Genomic DNA, 18454 nt, shown 5'->3' with positions numbered 1-18454 from the left:
AAAAGGCTCAGGGAGGAGATGTGGCTTGTGTAATTTCAGAGTCATCAGTTAGTGAGAGCAGGCTAGAACCCCTCAGAGCCTCTGTGTTGATCTCTCCTCACACATGGACTCCTCATGGTCTCCTGTACCATCACTGTTCCCTCTGCAAGGAACTTCAGAGCTATTTGGCTTTCGTGTGTCCCCTCCATCACCACAAACCAAATGTCAAGTATCCATTCACCAGGACTTACCAATTCTTTCTGTTGGTAAGAATTTCTATTGTAACAATTTCATTCTTTAATAATGAAAAAAAATTTACCAATAGTGAAATTCTCTTTTTTGGAGCATGTAGTTCTACGAGTTTTAACACATGCATATAAACGGAGCAGAGAATAACCCAGCACCTCTCACATTCCCTGGTGCTGCTTGCCTCTTTGTAGTTAAACCTTCCTCCTCCCCCTGGCAACACTGATCTGTTCTCTGTCACTATAGTTTTGCCTTTTCCAGAAAGTCGTGTAAGTGGGACTGTGTAGAGTCTATCCCTTTGAGACTTGCTCCTTTCATTTAGCATAATGCATTTGGGATTCATGCATGTTGCTGTGTGTATCAATAATTTGTCCCTTTTTATTCTTAAGTGATAGTCCACAATATGGATATACCACTGTTTGTGTTTACTCATCATTCCAGCAATGTGTGAGAATCCTAGTTGCTCTGAGTTTTTGTCAGCATTTTATACTGCCAGATTTTAACATTTGATAGATGTGTAATGATATCTTATTGTGATTTTAATTTGCATTTATTTCTTTAATGATTAATTATGTTGAACATCTTTTTTTTTTTTTTTAATGTTGAACATCTTTTCATGTGTGTATTTGCTGTGCAGATTTGCCTGTTAGGTATATCTGTGCATCTTTTGTCCTTTATGATGTTTGTTTGACCCCACATCAGTATCACAACCCCATTCTATCTGGTTATTGTGCCTAACTTTCTATGTCAGCATTGTTGCCCAGGTACACAGTACATTCCAAGGTCAAGGCCTGAGTTGGGAACTTTGTATACATAATCTCACTTGACCCTTATAAAACCCTTGTGAGGTAAGCGGTGTCTTCTGTTTTTATGTTGCAGAGCCTGTGTTCAACAGGTATTTATTGAATGCCTACTATATGTATGCAATGAGCCATTATTATACTCATTGACAAGTTCAGTGACTTTGGGCCAGTCATTTCACCTCCGAATCAGTTTTCTTATCTGTTTAATAGGGATCTATATCACAGTATTTTCTCTCAGGGTTATTGAGCAAAGGTTTTCTCTCTCTCTTTCTTTTTTTTTTTTTTTAAGATTATTTTCTTAGGGTTGCCCTGGAGGTCAAGTGGTTAAGAATCTGTCTTGCAATGAAAGAGACACTGGTTCGATCCCTGGTCTGGGAAGATCCCACATGCCACGAAGCAGCTAAGCCTTTGTGCCACAACTACTGAGCTGGCACTCTAGAGCCCGCGCTTCACAAGAGAAGCCACTGCAACGAGAAGCCTGCGCCCTGCAACTGGAGAGCAGCCCCCTGCTCAGCGCAACTGGAGAAAGCCTGCACACAGTAGTGAAGACCCAGGGCAGCCTAAATAAAGAAAAAAAAATTTAAAAAGAAAAAATAAAAACCACTTTATAGAAAAAAGATTATGTAAAAAAAATTATTTATTTCTTTGGCTGCTCTGGGTCTTAGCTGCAGCGTGTGGGATCCTCGATCTTCACTGTGGTGGGTGGGATCTCTAGTTGTGGTATGGGAGATCCATTATAGTTTCCTGACCAGGGATTGAACGCAGGCCCCCCTGCACTGGGAGTTTTCGCCACGTCCCCATAAGCAAAGGTTTTAAAGAGGAATGTAGAAGGTCGTCCATGGTATATATTGGCAGTGGCGGCTTCTATTATTCTCTTCAAACACTTCATACTGTACTGAGGCTGTTTCTGCCCCTTGCTGGGTACCTTCCTTTGGAAAATTGCCCCTTAGCAGGTCTCCTCCTCCACTCTGGATCAAATATTAGAACCAACACAAGATTGAGCCTTTTGATTTTAAGAAATATGTTACTCTGGCTGCTCTGTGTAGTGACTCAGTACAAAGTGGCCAAAGTATTGGAGTTTCAGCTTCAACATCAGTCCTTCCCAGGAATATTCAGGACAGATTTCCTCGACTAGATAGACCTTTGTTGGCGAAGTAATGTCTCTGCCTGTTAATATGCTGTCTAGGTTGGTCATAACTTTTCTTCCAAGGAGCAAGCGTCTTTTAATTTCCTGGCTGCAGTCACCATCTGCAGTGATTTTGGAGCCCAAAAATCTTCACAGTAACCCTTTGAAATAAAAGTTAGCCCCATTTTACAGATGAAAATGTTGTGTTCAGTGGCCATTTGACTTGCACAGTGTGACCGCTGGATCTTTGACCGTGCTCACTGCCCTTATTGCAGACCACTCTGCCTCAGTGCCTGTCAAGGAGCCGCGACAGCTGCTGCCTGCCGAGTGCCAAGAAAGCTGGCCCATCTTCTCCCTCTGTGACATCTGTATCCTTCATGGGGGCTGTTCCCAAATCCCATGGTCAACAATTGTCTCCCCCAAGCCCTGGGATCAGGTGTTTTTATTTTTTCCAGAAAGTCCACAATAGAAAGAATATGAACTTTACGTCAGAGACAAGGTTCAAGTGGTGTCTCAACCATTGTCTTTATTGCCTATGTGACTTTGGCCAAGTTATGTAAACTCCTAGAGCATAGATTTATTCAGCTGTAAAATGGGAATAATTCAGGCCTGGTGAAGATGTGGGGATAGAAATAACACAAGAGAGCACTTAGCAAAGTGCTTGGCACGTTGCTGATGCTTTGTAACTGGTAGCTACAGTTATTGTCACCATGGCAGGCAGGGCCTTCTAGCTAGTCTTAGGAGGCTGAAAAAGCTGCTGAGAGTAGTGGTTAGAATGTGGATTCTGGGGTAAACCGGGTTCAAATCCTCGTTCTACCGCTTATCAGCTGTGTGCTGTGCACAACCTAATTGCTTTCTCTGCCTCAGTTTCTGCCATCTGTGAAATGGGTGTAGCAATAGTTGCTACCTCACAGGGAGAAATGATTGTAAAGAGACAAGAGGTTGAGTTGAAACAACCCCATTTAGGTCACTAACACCATTGTTTCTTTCAGTGACATGATACAAGTCTCCTTGAAATTTATAGTAACCTTTCTTCTCTCCTTCCTGCCCAGATTGAAAGAATTTCTCATTTTTTTTTTTAATTTAATGCCAACAGAAATGTTTGATACTATGATTTTGCTGGAAATACAGATTAAATTGTCACAACATTACTATCTCCACCTAAGACACTGAAATAACTAAACCTAAATAGAATGTCTTTTTGTCTAGGGAATACCTAAGAGTTTTTAGGTGACTATATAAAAACACAGGCAACTCTGTATTAAAACAACAACAACAACAACAGCAACACACTATTTCTTTGAAAGGATTTGACTCCCCAGCTTTAATCTTGAATTTGGCTGGATTGCACGTGAGTTAATTTTTTCCCCTTCAAGTTGAGAGGAGTAAGCGGGGACCATAGCTGTGAGTCCATCAGGTAGAAGATAACCTCTGAATTTAACACAGGTCTGGAAATCTAATTTGACTGATACCCGTGGGCAGTGTGTGGTGCCGGCTGGGTCTGCATCATTATTCCGAAGTCTGTCCTGTGACTAATATGTTCCAGCTGTCTGGGTCACTACTTTGGAGTACTGTTTATTTGCAGCGGCGATGCTGCAAATAGGAAAACGCTTTCCCTTTTGTTGGTTGAAAGCTTTGTTGGTAATTAGCAAAACAAGCAGGCCTCTTATTTGGAGAGAGACGGGAAGGGTGTCTAAACAGTCAATTGTGGCAGCTACTTTGGAAAACGATCTGGCATTTCTGAGAAGCTGAACGTATGTGGTCCCAAGCCCTGCTCTCTTCTCCTAGGGATACGCCCTGGAGAAGCTCTTGCTGTGTGCACCAGGGGACGAGCACTAGAATCTAAATGGCAGCATTATTCTTAATAGCGAAAACCGAACAATCCCCAGATGATCCTCAGCAGTAGAATAGAGCAGTAAATTGTGGGTAAAGTCACACAGTGAGAACAATATGGTGGTGAAAAATCAGCTCCAGTCACATGAGTCAAGAGGGATGAATCTCAAAATCAAAATCTCAAGAGGCAAGTCTGAATACAGTCCTGGTTTCCTTTGTATAAAACTTAATTAAAACCAGGCAGAACACAACAATATATTGAGAATACAGGTGTGATAAAACCATAAGAGGAGCAAAGGAGTAAGTCAGAATTCAGGCTAGTGGGTTATCTCTGGTAGGGAGAATGGAGGGTGCAGAGCAGAGAAGAGAGGATCTTTAGTAACACTCACACCAGGATGTGTGGTATAGAGATGGGATTATATGTATCTAGACTTTATCCCACATGTACCTAGATCTGGCAGAGACTGGGGACTCCTGAGTTTGAAGAGAATACTCTGAAACAGACCATGAGGAGTTTTCTGGGTGTACTGTGATATTAAAATGCCCTCCAGCTTGACATGTTCTCCCAAGACCGTCTTTAAGGAAAGAGAGAGATTCCAGCCCTCACTCCCCTCCTCCACCTGTCAGGGTGTAACTAGAAATGAACCAGGCAAGTAAGGGTAGGTGTTTTAGCTTAAAAATTGCATGCAACGATTGCATTCAACTTCATGATGCATGTGTGTTTCATAGTGTCACAGATTCATGTGCTTATCCTTCCTTCCCCCAAATCTGGGAGTAAAGTTGTTGCTTCCAAAGGTACATCATGTTTTTTCCCTTGGTTTAGCATTTCTCTTCTTGGTCAGTATTCCTGGGCTCCAGGTGCTCTTGTCTGTGGGGCATTGAGTCACATCCTGTCTTTTTTGTGAGCCTCAACATCCCTGTGAGCAGGTATTCCAGTCCACAGGAGAGGCGGCTGCTGGGGGAGGTTCTCTCCATTTTTAATCAGGTGAGTGAGTGGAGGAGGCAGGACGGAAATCCAGGGGAGGGGTCCTTGACTTTTGTACACCAGCACCTTCACTTGGCAGACCTCGTGCCCTCTAAACCGTTGTGTATTGCCTGCAGCATTTTGGTGACCCGCGATGAAGGGCCGCTTGAGACCGTCATGGAGGGCTACTGTCTTCTCCCCAGTGGTAGTTTTGATACTGCTTCCGTCTTTATTGGCAGAACAGTCAATGTCTGTGCTGTTGTATTTGACTACATTTTGCCTTTTATAAAAAATGAATGGAAAAATCCTCAAGCGAGTGGTAATTAAATTACCTGGGGTGCCATGTGAGGCTTGTTTTACTTCCTTTGGCCAATAGTGTGCCCTCTTGAAAAAGAAGGGAGAAAAATGAAATATATATATATATATGAGAATGTCAGAAATACATTAATGGTTATTGTGTTTCAAAGGGAAGTATAATTACTGATAGTAATTATAGTAATTGGTAATCACAGGTACAATATTCATGGTACCATTAAGAATGATTATTAATAGATACTCTTAGGCTGTGTCTGCCCTCCATCCACCCCACTCCCTCTTCCCCACCCCCCACCCCCCATAATGACATGTGGCTCTGTTGTTTGGTCATTTGGCATTGAGGTTGGTTTTCAGGATGCTGCTGTGTTGCGGGGTGGGGTGGGGAGGGTGGGGACAGCCTGTATAGTGAGATAAACCCTGAGCTTGGGGTCAGAAGATCCAAGTAGCAGTTTCATGTCTGGTGTTTTCTAGTTGAATGCCCTGTATCATCTCTGACACATAGCTGCCTTCTCTGGAAAATGCATTAAGCAAACATCCCTTGCCTCACAGGGCTGTGGTGAGATCAAATGTAATAGATAACATGAGGTGTGGTGGAGGCATCAGGTCTGTGACCGGCAGGCCCCTGGGCCACGGTGCCCGGGGAGCACAGTGCTCGAGAGAGCGTGTGTTGTAGTAATAGACGGGTCCTGGATGCCTTTGCTGGGGTGCAGCAGGAAACTCCAGTTTCCTGGAGGTGCAGCAGGTCTGGTGTGGTTCTGAGAGGTAAGTAGGTGCCTTCCAAGTGTAGCCTCAGAATACAAAGTCAGAGTCAAGTTCAGGTCCTTAATAGAGCCTCAGTTTTTGTTCTGTTGGAGTTTGGGCTACATCACTGCCCTGAAATTTATGTGAATTAAAAGAAATTTACTGAGGAATTCCTTTATTCCAGAAGTTCCTTGAGTGGGTGAGGCCAGCGGTTGCTCCCTGAATTCAATATGCGATGGGATCGTTTTTCTCTCCTTTCACTTTTCTCCTTGCTTAAAAAATAATTACAACAGTATTTTAATCTACAGGATCAACACAGATTAAGAACATTGTGTCAACTGAAATAGCATTAACTTAATAAAAATCATTGATGGTAACATGCTGTTTTGCTGCTTCTCGCAGGGTGAGGACAGCATGAACATCCCTAAGTGTGCCTCTGGGCATATTTAGCCATTCGCTTTTGATTAGAAGAAAGAAGAAGGCCATCCACTTGAAAGGTGAGTAAAGATTTCCATGTGTCTTTTTATTACAAAAATTTTCAAACTTACTGAAGAGTTGAAGGATGAGCAGCAAGTTTTCATGTGTCCACTACCTACATTTAACATTTGTTAGCATTTTGCCATATTGTGTGTGTGTTCAGGTTTCCACATTTTCCTGCTGAAACATGTGAAAGTAAGTTTAAGAGATCATGACGTTTTTATCCTCAATTCTTGGGGATGCAGTTCTTAAAAATAAGGATATTCTCTCCCAAGAGGCATTTTAGAACATGTATAAACTCTATGGCAGAATCATTTAGTTAAGTACAATTATATTTAGACAGTGATTTACTTAGTGGACAGACCTGTAAGGTGAATTTGTTTGATATGAAAAACATCTGAATATAAAGAATTGGAATTTGCACTCTGCGTGTGCCCTGCGTAGCAGAGGATTCCTGTGCTTCCTCTGTTCCTGGTAATGTGCTGGTCTGCCCCACTGTGGCTGATGTTTGTTCTTAGGTCAGCGGATCAGATTACTGTTCTTCCTCCTGCCTAATCAGCCTTCACACGTAGCCCAGTCTCTGGATCTAATGTGATCAAAGGTCTTAACTGATTTTTTTAAACCAAAACTTACAGGAGAATATGAAAAGAACATGAGTAGTAATGTCTAGTTGAGTTTCAGTTCAGTCGCTCAGTCATCTCTGACTCTTTGCAACCCCATGGACTATAGCACACCAGACTTCCCTGTCCATCACCAACTCCCGGAGCCTGCTCAAACTCATGTCCATCGAGTCGGTAATGCCATTGAGGTACTAGTTGAGGTTAGTATAGTGAAATCAACATTAGAAAGTCAGAATGATTCCCAGCCCTGTGATATGACTACCTGCATTGAAACTTTACATGCATTCTTAGAGATGTGTGTTCTGTTCTGATTATAGTTATGTCAAGGCCAGTTACACAATTGGTCATTAAAATTCTGTGTAATTCTTGCAGGGTGGCTGTTGGCTATTCTACATTCTAATCTCAGTTACGTTTCATTTATGGTATCTTCTTCAAGTAGTCCCTGAGTATTGAAGCATTTCTTCATAGATGTTTATGAACTAGAGTTACCTATTCAGAGCATTATTTTAAAAGAAGTATATTTAAGTGAGCCACTTAGAGTGGTGGAGTCCTTTTTAATATTCTCTCTTCTCATTTAGATCATAAGTTAGCGATAGCAGTAAAGTTTCTGAAGGGCACTAACATTTTGAAGGAGCTGAGACTGGAATTACAGATATCTCGGAATGATCTAGTTTGCTTTCTCACTGTCTGATTATGCTTTGAGATGATGAGAAGGATGGTTGGGGCTCCATATGAGGCAAGAGGCTCTGAAGGATGGTGGAAGGGGAAGCCTTATGGGGCTCTGTGTGGGGCCTTCATATTGCTCTCTGGACCACTTCCAAGTGGTGGAATGTTTTTATTTTATTTTTTAAACTTTCTATTGAAATAGAACATATATGCAAGAAAATATGCATAATGTAAGTGTATAGTTCAGTGCAGCTTACAAACTAAGCTCACTTATGTCACTAGAAGCCAGACCAAGAAACAACATTTTTACCACAGCCTCATGCCTCCTCTTGACACTCGATACTGTACATAACCTACTTGGTGGGGATTACTGTCTTGACTTCTAAGAGCATAAATTAGTTTTGCTTGTGAGAGACAGAGAGACAGGGAGAGAGGGAAAGAGAGAAAGAGAGAGAGATAACATGATTATATAATGCAGATTGTATTCTTCTGTGTCCAGCCTTCTTCAATCAACAATGCATTACAGAGATGCCTGCATATTGTTGCATTTAGTTGTAGATGGATCATTTTCATTGCTGGAGAGCATTCCATTTGTGAATTCAGCAGTATATTCCTTCAGTTAGTTGCTGGTGATTGGGGGAGGGCACCCTGAAGCTTTAACCAAGGTTTGATCCTTATTGTGGTTGTGGTTGAGATGTCCTGAGTTGTCCAACCTCTGCCCAGCTTTGCTGTGATATGAAGAAGAAATCCTGGGAGCGGATATAAGGTTGAGACACAGTTGGAAAAGATTGGTGTTTCAGTCCTGTGATGATTCCTGTTGTTTTTCCTGTGACTCACCATCTCCCTTTTCTCTTTGCTCTCCGCTGGCGCATGTTTTGTCCATCCTTTTGTCAGCCATTAGAACTTTTTCTGCAGCCCCTCCTAGGAGACCATGACTGTATCAAACACTAGACAATCAATAAATATTTAAAGTTCATTGGGTGTTGATATTAGGTATTAGACGAAGGGTGAAGAGTTGAAAGTCATGGGCTTGCTCTTGAGGAGCCTATGTTGTGGTTATGGATTCATGGTTATGGATATGGGCCACATTTCTGGAAACCAGTTGTGCTGTAAAGTTTAGGGTGTGAACTCAGAGGCTTGCATGGGACTGGCTTGTAACATGATTGAAATTAGTAGGGGGCAGGGTTGCTCAGTAAGGGGTGATGGAGCTGTGAGGAATGATTATATATGCCCTGCCCAATTTTTGGCCCATCAAAACATGTCTGGTTGAATTTAGCAAGTCCACCAATGTCCCGCCTTTAGGAATAGAGTGTTCACTATAAGAATGTGGTTCTCATGGGATTTTAATGATTTTCTAGGCAAATTCTGTTTTCATAGATAAAGTTTTATTTGAATAGCACAGTCATGCTCATTTGTGAATATATTGTCTATGACCATGATTGTGTTACAAAAGCAGAATTGAATAGTTCTGAAAGAGATTGGAGTATCTGCAACAGTGGCCATATGGCCCACAATGGCTAGAATATTTACCATCTGGCCCTTTGCATAGAAGTTTGCCACTTTCTGCTTTACTTCATCAAAGCAAGGACATAGTAATAATAACCTCTCTAGGCTTCCCAGGTGGCACTAGTAGTAAAAAACCCACCTGCCAACGCAGGAGACAGAAGAGACATACATAGGTTCGAGCCCTAAATCAGGAAGATTGCCCTGGAGGAGGAAATGGCAACCCATTTCAGTATTCTTGCCTAGAGAATCCTGTGGACAAGAGGAGCCCGGTGGGCTATCGTCCATAGGGTTGCAAAGAGTCAGACAGGACTGAAGCGACTTAGCATGCGTGCAGAGGCATGAAATGGCCTTTATCCATTTATTTATTTGTTATTTTGGCTGTGCTGGGTCTTCACTGTGGCACGTGGGCTCATGAGTGGACTTGCTCTAGTTGCACAGGGGCTTCTCTGTTTGTGGCTCGAGGACTTAGTTGCCCCGTGGCATGTAGGAATCTTAATTCCCCCACCAGGGACCAGACCCTTGTCCCTTGCATTGCAAGATAGATTCTTAACCACTGGACCACCAGGGAAGTCCTTTAATGCCTTTATGGATTCATTTATTTATCCAACATACAATATATTTGCAGATGGCCTATTGTATGTCAGGTGTAAAATGGTGATAGATATGATTCTGGCCCCTGTGGACTTGACAGAAACCCCTATGAATTTAAAATTCCATTGTAGGATTGTGCTTTTTGTGAATCGGAACAAAAATATGTTATGGAAATAGCTTTACTAAATCCTCAATTATACATTAATGTGTTGGCTATTTTTGCTAATTTTATACATTTGATGAACACATTCTATGTAAACAAATGGTTAACTCCATTTTAAAAAAGTATGTAGTATGACATCATATAAGCAATTATGTGTTTAAAGACCCTACTAGTTTACATGTGGTAACAAAGATGGTTTGAACACAGACTGTCTGGATAGGGCTGTGAGCTTTGAAGAGCTCCCCAAAGCAAGCCAAGCCAACCTTCAATCTTAGGTTATAATGATAATAAAAAATAAACCTCAAAGGAAAGAACCACATACAGGGTAATAAAGTTTGGAATGTAGTTAAACAGATTAATCTATCTTTGTTGATATGCTTATCTATTTGTTTACTCGAGGCTGTTAAATTTGTCTCTTCTTAATAGGAGCAGGTGGTGCTAGTGGTAAAGAATATGCCTGCCAATATGGAGACTTAAGAGACCTAGGTTCGATCTCTGGGTCGGGAAGATCCCCTGGAGGAGGTCATGGCAACGCATTCCAGTATTCTTGCCTGGAGAATTCCATGGACAGAGGAGCCCGGTGGTCTATGGTCCATGGGGGTCACAAAGATTTGGACTTGACTAAAGCGACTTAGCACACATGCATGCATAGAGGGTGATGCAATGAACGTAGAAAAGAGAGAAATACTGTAAACTTTTCTCCAAGGAATGTGAAAAGTGAAAGTCACTCAGTCGAGTCCGACTTTTTGAGACCCCATGGACTATACAGTCCATGGAATTTTCCAGGCCAGAATACTGAAGTGGGTAGCCATTCCCTTCTCCAAGGCATCTTCCCAATCCAGGGATTGAACCCAGGTCTCCTGCATTGTCGGAGGATTCTTTACCAGCTAAACCACAAGGGAAGCCCAAGAATACTGCGGTGGGTAGCCTGTTCCTTCTTCAGGGGATCTTCCCGACCCAGGAATCAAATAAGGGTCTCCTGCACTGCAGGCAGATTCTTTACCAACTGAACTGTCAGCGAAGTCCAAGGAATGTGAATCTGGTTTTTAACATCATTTTCACTGAATTAGCATTTTCATATATGCTCATATATGTTTTATGGGCAGATACTTGCACAGGTGACTGACCTGTTACCTGGCTGTCACACATAGTTATTTAGCTATGTGTACTAATCAGAAGAAAATGTACAATGTCCTGCAGTGTTTACTCATTGTCTCAGGAGCCATCTGATGTCAGGTGGCATGTGTGATTTGGGTGACCAATGGTGCTTTCCTCTGAAATCTAATTTATAAGAATTTGTCAAGGAACTATAGGGAAGGAATGTTAGCTGGTGCAATGAATAATTTCATGAATGTGATTAAAACTCCATACTGGTTTCTTCTGTTGCCAAAATCAATAAATAAGGCTAAGGTTTCATTTCTCTTCTTTACAAGGAAGAAATGATATATACCCATACATAACTTTCTGTTGTGTTTAAAATATTTTTAAAAACTCAACCCTGTTCTTCATTTTAGTAGTTTTTTTGTAGTGGTTTGGATTTAGGGGTAACTGAAAAATCAGAAGACCAAGAAGAAATAAATATCACAGTTATTCTCCTTACAGAGCTGAAAACTCCAGGGTTAACTGTTTTGGTTAAAAATAAATTTTCATGAAACAAATTTGATGATAGGCCAAGTCACTCGATCTATGGCATTGAAAAAAAACAAACCTGGACCTTCTATTCTACGTAACATGGAGTTATTTTGTCAGGAACTGTAGCTTCAGGAGTGTTTAATTTGTCAAGGCTAGCTAATTAAAATTTACTTTCTCAGTCTCTCAAGTTTTATTTTCAGAGCAGGAAAGGACTGAAGTGGTGCTGAATATAGCTTGATAGAACGAAACGTGTTTTAGAAAGAGATCAGGATGATTCTCTTGGTTACAAGTAACAGAAAACCCAGTTCAAATTATCTTCAGTAAAAAAAAAAATTGATTGGTTCAGGCATTTGAAAGCCTTGAGATGAATCTGGCTTCAGGAAGCACTAGACTGGGGATCCAGACAATGTCAGGAGGGAGGCTCATTGTTGGCTGGACGTTCTTGGGCTACAGGTGAGTCCGCCAGCATCTTCAGATTGCCATCATGGCAGAGATAAGAAGACACTGCAGAGGCAATTCTCTTGGCCTGGTGCTTAGCACTAGACCGGTCCCTATGGACAGGGACACTGGCCTCTCTTGATGGGATTGCCCAGGTCATGTGCTTCACACCTAGAGTCTGAGATCAGCACCTCTTCAGCTGAAGATGAAGCATTAATGACAGTGGAGAATGTCATTACTAGAACTATAGAAATCAGGGAGGGTCAGTGGATGCTGGGAGGCAAAATAATAATAATCATAATGTGTCTTTTTATGGTTTGCAAAGCAAACCATTCAGGTATATTCTGTTTTTAAAAATGTTTTAATTGGAGGATGCTTGCTTTACACAGTGCTGTGTCGGTTTCTGCCATACATACAACCTGAATCAGCCATAAATATATGGGTGTATTCTCTTGTTTGACCTGAAGGAAGTATCAGGGAAGCAGGATAAAGAAATGATGAAGAACATGGATCCTGGGGCCAGACTGCATGGGGTCACTTATTAGCCACGTATGATTTTGACAAATACTTAACCTCTCTTTGCCCCAGTCTTTTCAGCTGTGCAGTGTGGGGTAAAGGTATCCACCTTATAGGGTTCTGGGAAGGATTAAATTATTGGGTATTTGTGGGGCATTTAGAATAGCACCCGATGCAGGCTGGCCCCTCTGTCTCTTGTTACTGTTGTTGATCTTTGAGACAATCCTGCCAGCAGACTGACAGGTGTGCTTGCGGAAGTCCAGAGTCACATGGCCTATGAGGGAGGCTCCCAAAGCAATCAGGTATCCCGGCTTCTTCCTGATCCGCACAGTCGCCTTTGTGTAGTGATTGTGGCGCATTTGGATTTAATAATAAATCAAAGAGGCAGTGAGAACTTCTATAGAGTAAGCCTGCTGTTTGGCAATGTCTACATGTACAAGCAGGGCGGTGTTACATATTCTATTTGCAAGCCGATCTTGAGCTTCTCAGGTATAGAGTGCCCCCAGGGATGTTTAGGGGACATCGCTGGGGGGAACGTTGGTACTGGCATTGTTTCACTCTGGTGGGCACAAGCTTGGGACAATCAGCCGTATCCAGAGTTGGCACTCATTCGGGAAATGTTTGCTGATTGCTTAATCAGATCCAGTAATTCTGAGCTTTTGGGCTTCCCAGGTGGCTGAGTGGTAATGAATCCACCTGCAAATGCAGGAGATGCAGGGGACACAGTTTCAGTCTCTGAGTCAGGAAGATTCCCTGGAGGAGGAAACGGCAACCCACTCCAGTATTCTTGCCTGGGAAATCCCATGGACAGAGGAGCCTGGCGGGCTACAGTCTGTGGAGTCACAAAGGAGTCAGATACGACTAAACACACAAGAGCATGTAATTCTGAGCTTTAGAGGAAACCAAGACTTATGTCGTTTGGAGGTGATTTGAACCCATCAGTATGGTGTGAGGATGTAACTTCTGACAGAGGGGCTCCGATTACCTAGAATGCTTCCAAAGGCCTTTAACTATTTCCTTCTAGAAAAAGAAACCATTTTCTTCGTTAAGAATGCATTCCCACAACAGTGAGGTTTTGTGGGGAAATTACTCAAATGACTTAATGCAGGAGGCTTGCCCTGGGGACTCAGCTTTGGTGTGACCCAGACATTGGAGGGTCATGTTGCTTTCTGAGAATATAGACAGTGATTTCTTTGTGCTGACTGTGGACTCAAGACACTGTGGCACTGTGGATGACCTATAACCCCCACCCCCAATTTGCAGCTACATGTGCAAGAAAGAAATGAGCAGAAACCATAAGTTTTCCTCTCCCTACAATGCTTTTGAGGAAAAAGGGTGCGATTCAGCATTCCCAAAGCTTGCTTCATGGGCAGACCCACATGGGCAGACTTCCCTGCAAGACAGACTCCGCCCTGCAGTGAGTGACGTGTCCTCCCCCACCGCTGTTGTGCCTGGTATGTGGGAGGCACTCAGATATTTCTTGAATGAACAGACCTCTTTGAACTATGCCTTTGTCTTCATTTTCAATTTCCTTTGACGAGAGCTCGTTTACCACGTAGACGTCTCCAGGAGTTTCTTCTGAGTCCTACATTACCTTCTGTGTGGACTCACTACATGATGTTGTTTCTTTAGATGAGGGGTGGTGTTTGAGTATTGATTCTAACACCTGCTTTTTACCAATTATACTCCAGATAACAACACCTATTCAGAGAGTAAAGGGATTAGCTAGTAATTCTATAGAAACAACCCTTGGTTTGCCAAATGCTTGTAGGAATCATAAAAAGTTCTTAGATTTAATCCCCCTTACTTTGTTGTTAGGTTCTTAGGAGCTTTTTGTCTTGCTTAGTGGCCTGGGATTGAATATTAATAGATTCTTCATTGTCTTTAACCTGACCCCATTTCATAGCTGAAAAATCAGGGGCAACCTTGTTTCCTGTAAGTCAACAACAAAAGTAATAATGTTATTGTTCACTGTGTGATGGGTACTGCCCTGAGTTCTTTTGTTGGTTATTCTGTTTAATAGTCTCAACAACTCCATAACCATTATTTTATAGATGATGAAATGGAGGCACAGCCAGGATGTGGCTGAGTAGCCCCAGGCCTCCTTGCAGGGCTCACATATGCTGCACTGAGTATTGGCATCCAGGCCAGGGGCTCTCAAACTGCCTGCATATTGGAATCGCCCTTAAGGCTGTAAAAGCCCTCCGTGGCCAGGTATTCTCCCACTTCCTCCCTTCATGTTTTTATTTACTTGGTCTGGGGTCTTGGGTGAAAGTGCTGAGCACTTAGGACTGAGAAACTTTGAACCTGAGCAGTGGTTCTTAAAATTTTGTCCCCAGAGCAGTAGCATCAGCATCACCTGGTCACTTCTTAGTAGAACTTCTTAGGTCCCACCCACACCTACCGAGTTGAAACTCTAGGGGTGACGTCTAGCCTTCACTGTTTTGATGAGCTGTCTGTGTAATTCTTTTCCTTAAGTTATAAAAAACATAAACTTCATCATCGTAACCTTTGTTGAACGTACAGTTAAGTTGTTTAGTCTGTCAGTTGTGTCTGACTCTTTGCAACCTCATGGACTGTAGCCCACCAGGCTCCCCTGTCCATGAGATTTCTCAGGCAAGAATACTGGATTGGGTTGCCATTTCCTCCTCCAGGGGAATCTTCCCAACCCAGGGACTGAATCCACGTCACCTGCTTGGTAGGCGAATTCTTTACCACTGAGCCACCAGGGAAACCCGTACAGTTCAGTCACGTTAAGTATATCCACATTTTCGGGAAACAGATCTCTAGAACTGTCCTGCACATCTGAAGCCCTATACCCATTAAACAGTTCTTCGTTACCCCGCCCCTCTCCAGTCCCTCGGTAACCACTATTTTACTTTTGTTGCCGTGAATTTGACTACTTTCGATCCCTTGTGTAAGTGAAACTTCGGGTGATTCTTATGCACAGGCAAGTTTGAGAACCCCCGCGCTCCAAAATTTGATTTGGCTTATCTCCCTTTAGGGTCCTACCCACATCATTAATATCAAGCATACTATGATCTCAAACACACCCTCTGCGTGCCACCCTCTGCCTAGTTCTGCCTCTGCCCCTGTTATTCTGTGTCAATCTCATCGAGGTACTTAACTTCCTTGTGGTGGTTCTCTCCTCTGTATAAAGGAGGTAACCTAACTTGCAGAGTTTGGTAAAAGTTCAATGGTTAGACACCTGTGACAGTATTTTATAAGCTGTCAGGTGGAGTACTAATGAAATATTAACGTCTCTAATGAAGTCTCTTTTAGAAGTTTTATTGTTTTTTAGTCACTCTGTCATGTCTGACTCCTTTGCGACCCCATGGACTGTAGCCTGCCAGGCTCCTCTGTCCCTGGGATTTCCCAGGCAAGAATACTGGAGTGGGTTGCTATTTCCTTCTCCAGATTTTTAAAGTTTAGCTTTTGTTTTATTAAAGTTACGCAAGCTTGATTTTTAAAGGATCTGTGCAAGGCCTCTTACCCCTATATGCTCTTGTCCCCCCTCACCCCCAGTTTATTTGGTGTTATCTTCTACTGTGTAAACAGCATTCACAGATATGCCATATAGTCTAGTTTGATTACTTTAACTTTCCTGCACACACGTTTTTCTTGGATTTAATAATTGTCTTGGTTTTAAAATTTTTGTGCACTTTCACTAAGTTAGCCACAAAGAGACTTCCATGTGAATCTCTTCCTAATATCTTAGGTATTTTATCAACTTTATCGTATTGATATTCTCTCGCCTGAAGTCTTAGGCCCTGCCACAGTCTAGACTGCTTCCTTTCCAGGCCTGTTGTGCACCATGCCTTGAGATGGACTTTTCCTTCAACAACATTCTGGGGATTTCTCTTATCTTACTTCTGTTTGGGCCCCCCTGTTTTTCTCACTCCATATTCTCTTCTTTCTTGGTGTATTCCCTTATTTTTGCAAACCACATGCTCTAGAATCTTCCAAACAGGTTACACCTGAGGTAAGTCTGTGAGTTGTTTTAGGTCTGAGAGCGTCACATTTATATTTAATATACAGACTGACTGGTGTCCATCTGCCAAAGAAGGAGACATAAAAGATGCGGGTTCGATTCCTGGGTTGAGAAGATCCCCTGGAGGAGGACATGGCAGCCCACTCCACTGTTCTTGCATGGAGAATCCCATGGACCCAGGAGCCTGGTCCATAGAGTTGCAGAGTCAGACAGGACTGAAGTGACTTAGCATGCATGCACACGTACTGGCTGGTGTAGACTTCCAGACTGGAAGTCTCTGAACCTCAGAGTAGTGAGGGATTTCTCATTACCTTCTGGCTTCCAGTGTTAGTGGTGAGAAGTCTAAGACAGTCTAAGTCCCAGTCCTGGGCAGGTGACCAATCTTCCTGACTTTTTCTCTTGGACTTCTAGTTCCTCTCTATATTGTCAGTATTCTGAAATGTCATATAATATTCCTTGGTGGGGAGGGTCTGTTTTTGTTTATTGTGCTGAGATCCGAATAGGCATTTTCAGGCTGGAAATTCACCTCTTTCATTTTTGGAATTTTCTTGAAGTCTGTCATTATTGACATCCCCCTCTATTTTCTCCATTCTTTCCTTCTAGAATTCCTGTTATATGTTGACTGACTTGTCCTGTGCTGTGATCTTTTCTCCTGTTTCCCACCTCTGTTTTTAAGGTGTTGTCTTAAAATATTTCCTTAACTTTACTTTCTAGTCTTTTAAATTTTTTCTGTTTGTTATGTTTTTGTTTTCTGACAGCTCTTTTTTTTTTTTTTTGGTTTGTTGTTCTCTGATGCTTCTCTTTTATAGAGTCTTAATGGCAACACACTCCAGTATTCTTGTCTGGAGAATTCCATAGACAGAAGAGCCTGGCAAGCTATAGTCCATGGGGTCATAAAGAGTTGGACATGACTGAGTGACTATTACTCACTCTTCTCTTAGCTATTCTCTTAGTTCTCTTAGGAGATTAATTATACTTTGGTTTTTCTTTTTTAAAGTTGTTTTTGTATGTGTGTGTGTGTGTGTGTGCCCTCCACCTCATTTGTATCAAGTTATCAAGTTACTTTTTCCCCCCTGTTTGTTTCTGTCTTTCACGTTAGATACTTTCTTTCCATTCCTGGTGACTCTTGAGTGTAAGTTCACCTTTAAGAATTCTTTCATTCATGCTCAGTCACTCAATCATGTCTGACTCTTTGCGACCCCATGGACTGTAGCCCTCCAGGCTTCCCTGTTCATGAGATTTCCTGGGCAAAAATACTGGAGCGGGTAGCCATTTCCTTCTCCAGGGGATTGAACACATTTGTCCTGGGTCTGCTGCATTGCTGGTGGATTCTTTACCCACGGAGCCATGGGGGAAGCCCACGTGTGAGAACGGGGCTTCCCGCATTAGAAGATATGGCTTCTTTGGGTCTGCAAAATCAGTTGCCATTATCCAATTGATTCCCAGCTTTAAAAAGTTTAAAATTTAAATCTCTCTTGTTATCGTCTGTCCTTATGGATTTATGCCTTTAGAAAGCAGTAAGTGTTTGTATTGGGGTTTTAGGAGAGAGAGGAGCTGAATATGTGTGTCTGTCCACTGTCTTTAACCAGAAGTCAGTATGGACGTCTTAAGAAAAATGCAGGGCAGGATTTGTAGCATTGTGGCTCTTTGGTCAGACACATACCTGTAGCGGTGAGTCTTAGCTGGTGTTCTTTTATTTTTAAGTCATGGTATATATTTAGATTGCCTCAGTAGAGATCTTGGCTTTCTTGTTAACATTGCAGCAGCTGCCTCATTTTCTTGGTTAAAGCCTTTCATTTCAGATGTAAAATACCAATAAATTTATACATAATTGGGCTTTGAGATAA

The 18454-nt window shown here is 42.3% G+C and overlaps 1 protein-coding gene across 13 annotated transcripts in view; it reads left to right on the top strand.

The window, feature by feature from the left end:
- Positions 1 to 18454, top strand: part of SGMS1 (sphingomyelin synthase 1) — a 331989-nt gene that overhangs the window by 27793 nt on the left and 285742 nt on the right. For 11 of the 13 annotated variants that reach the window (XM_061162095.1, XM_061162098.1, XM_061162089.1 and 8 more), the window contains exon 2: positions 6410 to 6504. The exons of the other annotated variants lie outside the window; for them this stretch is intronic. The gene's annotated coding sequence lies outside the window, so the exon portion shown is untranslated. The remainder of the gene's footprint in view (positions 1 to 6409; positions 6505 to 18454) is intronic. 13 annotated transcript variants of the gene reach the window in all.

This window comes from Dama dama, chromosome 15 (genome assembly GCF_033118175.1).
Source record: "Dama dama isolate Ldn47 chromosome 15, ASM3311817v1, whole genome shotgun sequence".
In the NCBI taxonomy this organism is placed as follows: Eukaryota; Metazoa; Chordata; class Mammalia; order Artiodactyla; family Cervidae; genus Dama; species Dama dama.
The sequence above is the reverse complement of the archived record's forward strand: the minus strand, read 5'-3'. Positions and strand labels throughout refer to the sequence as shown.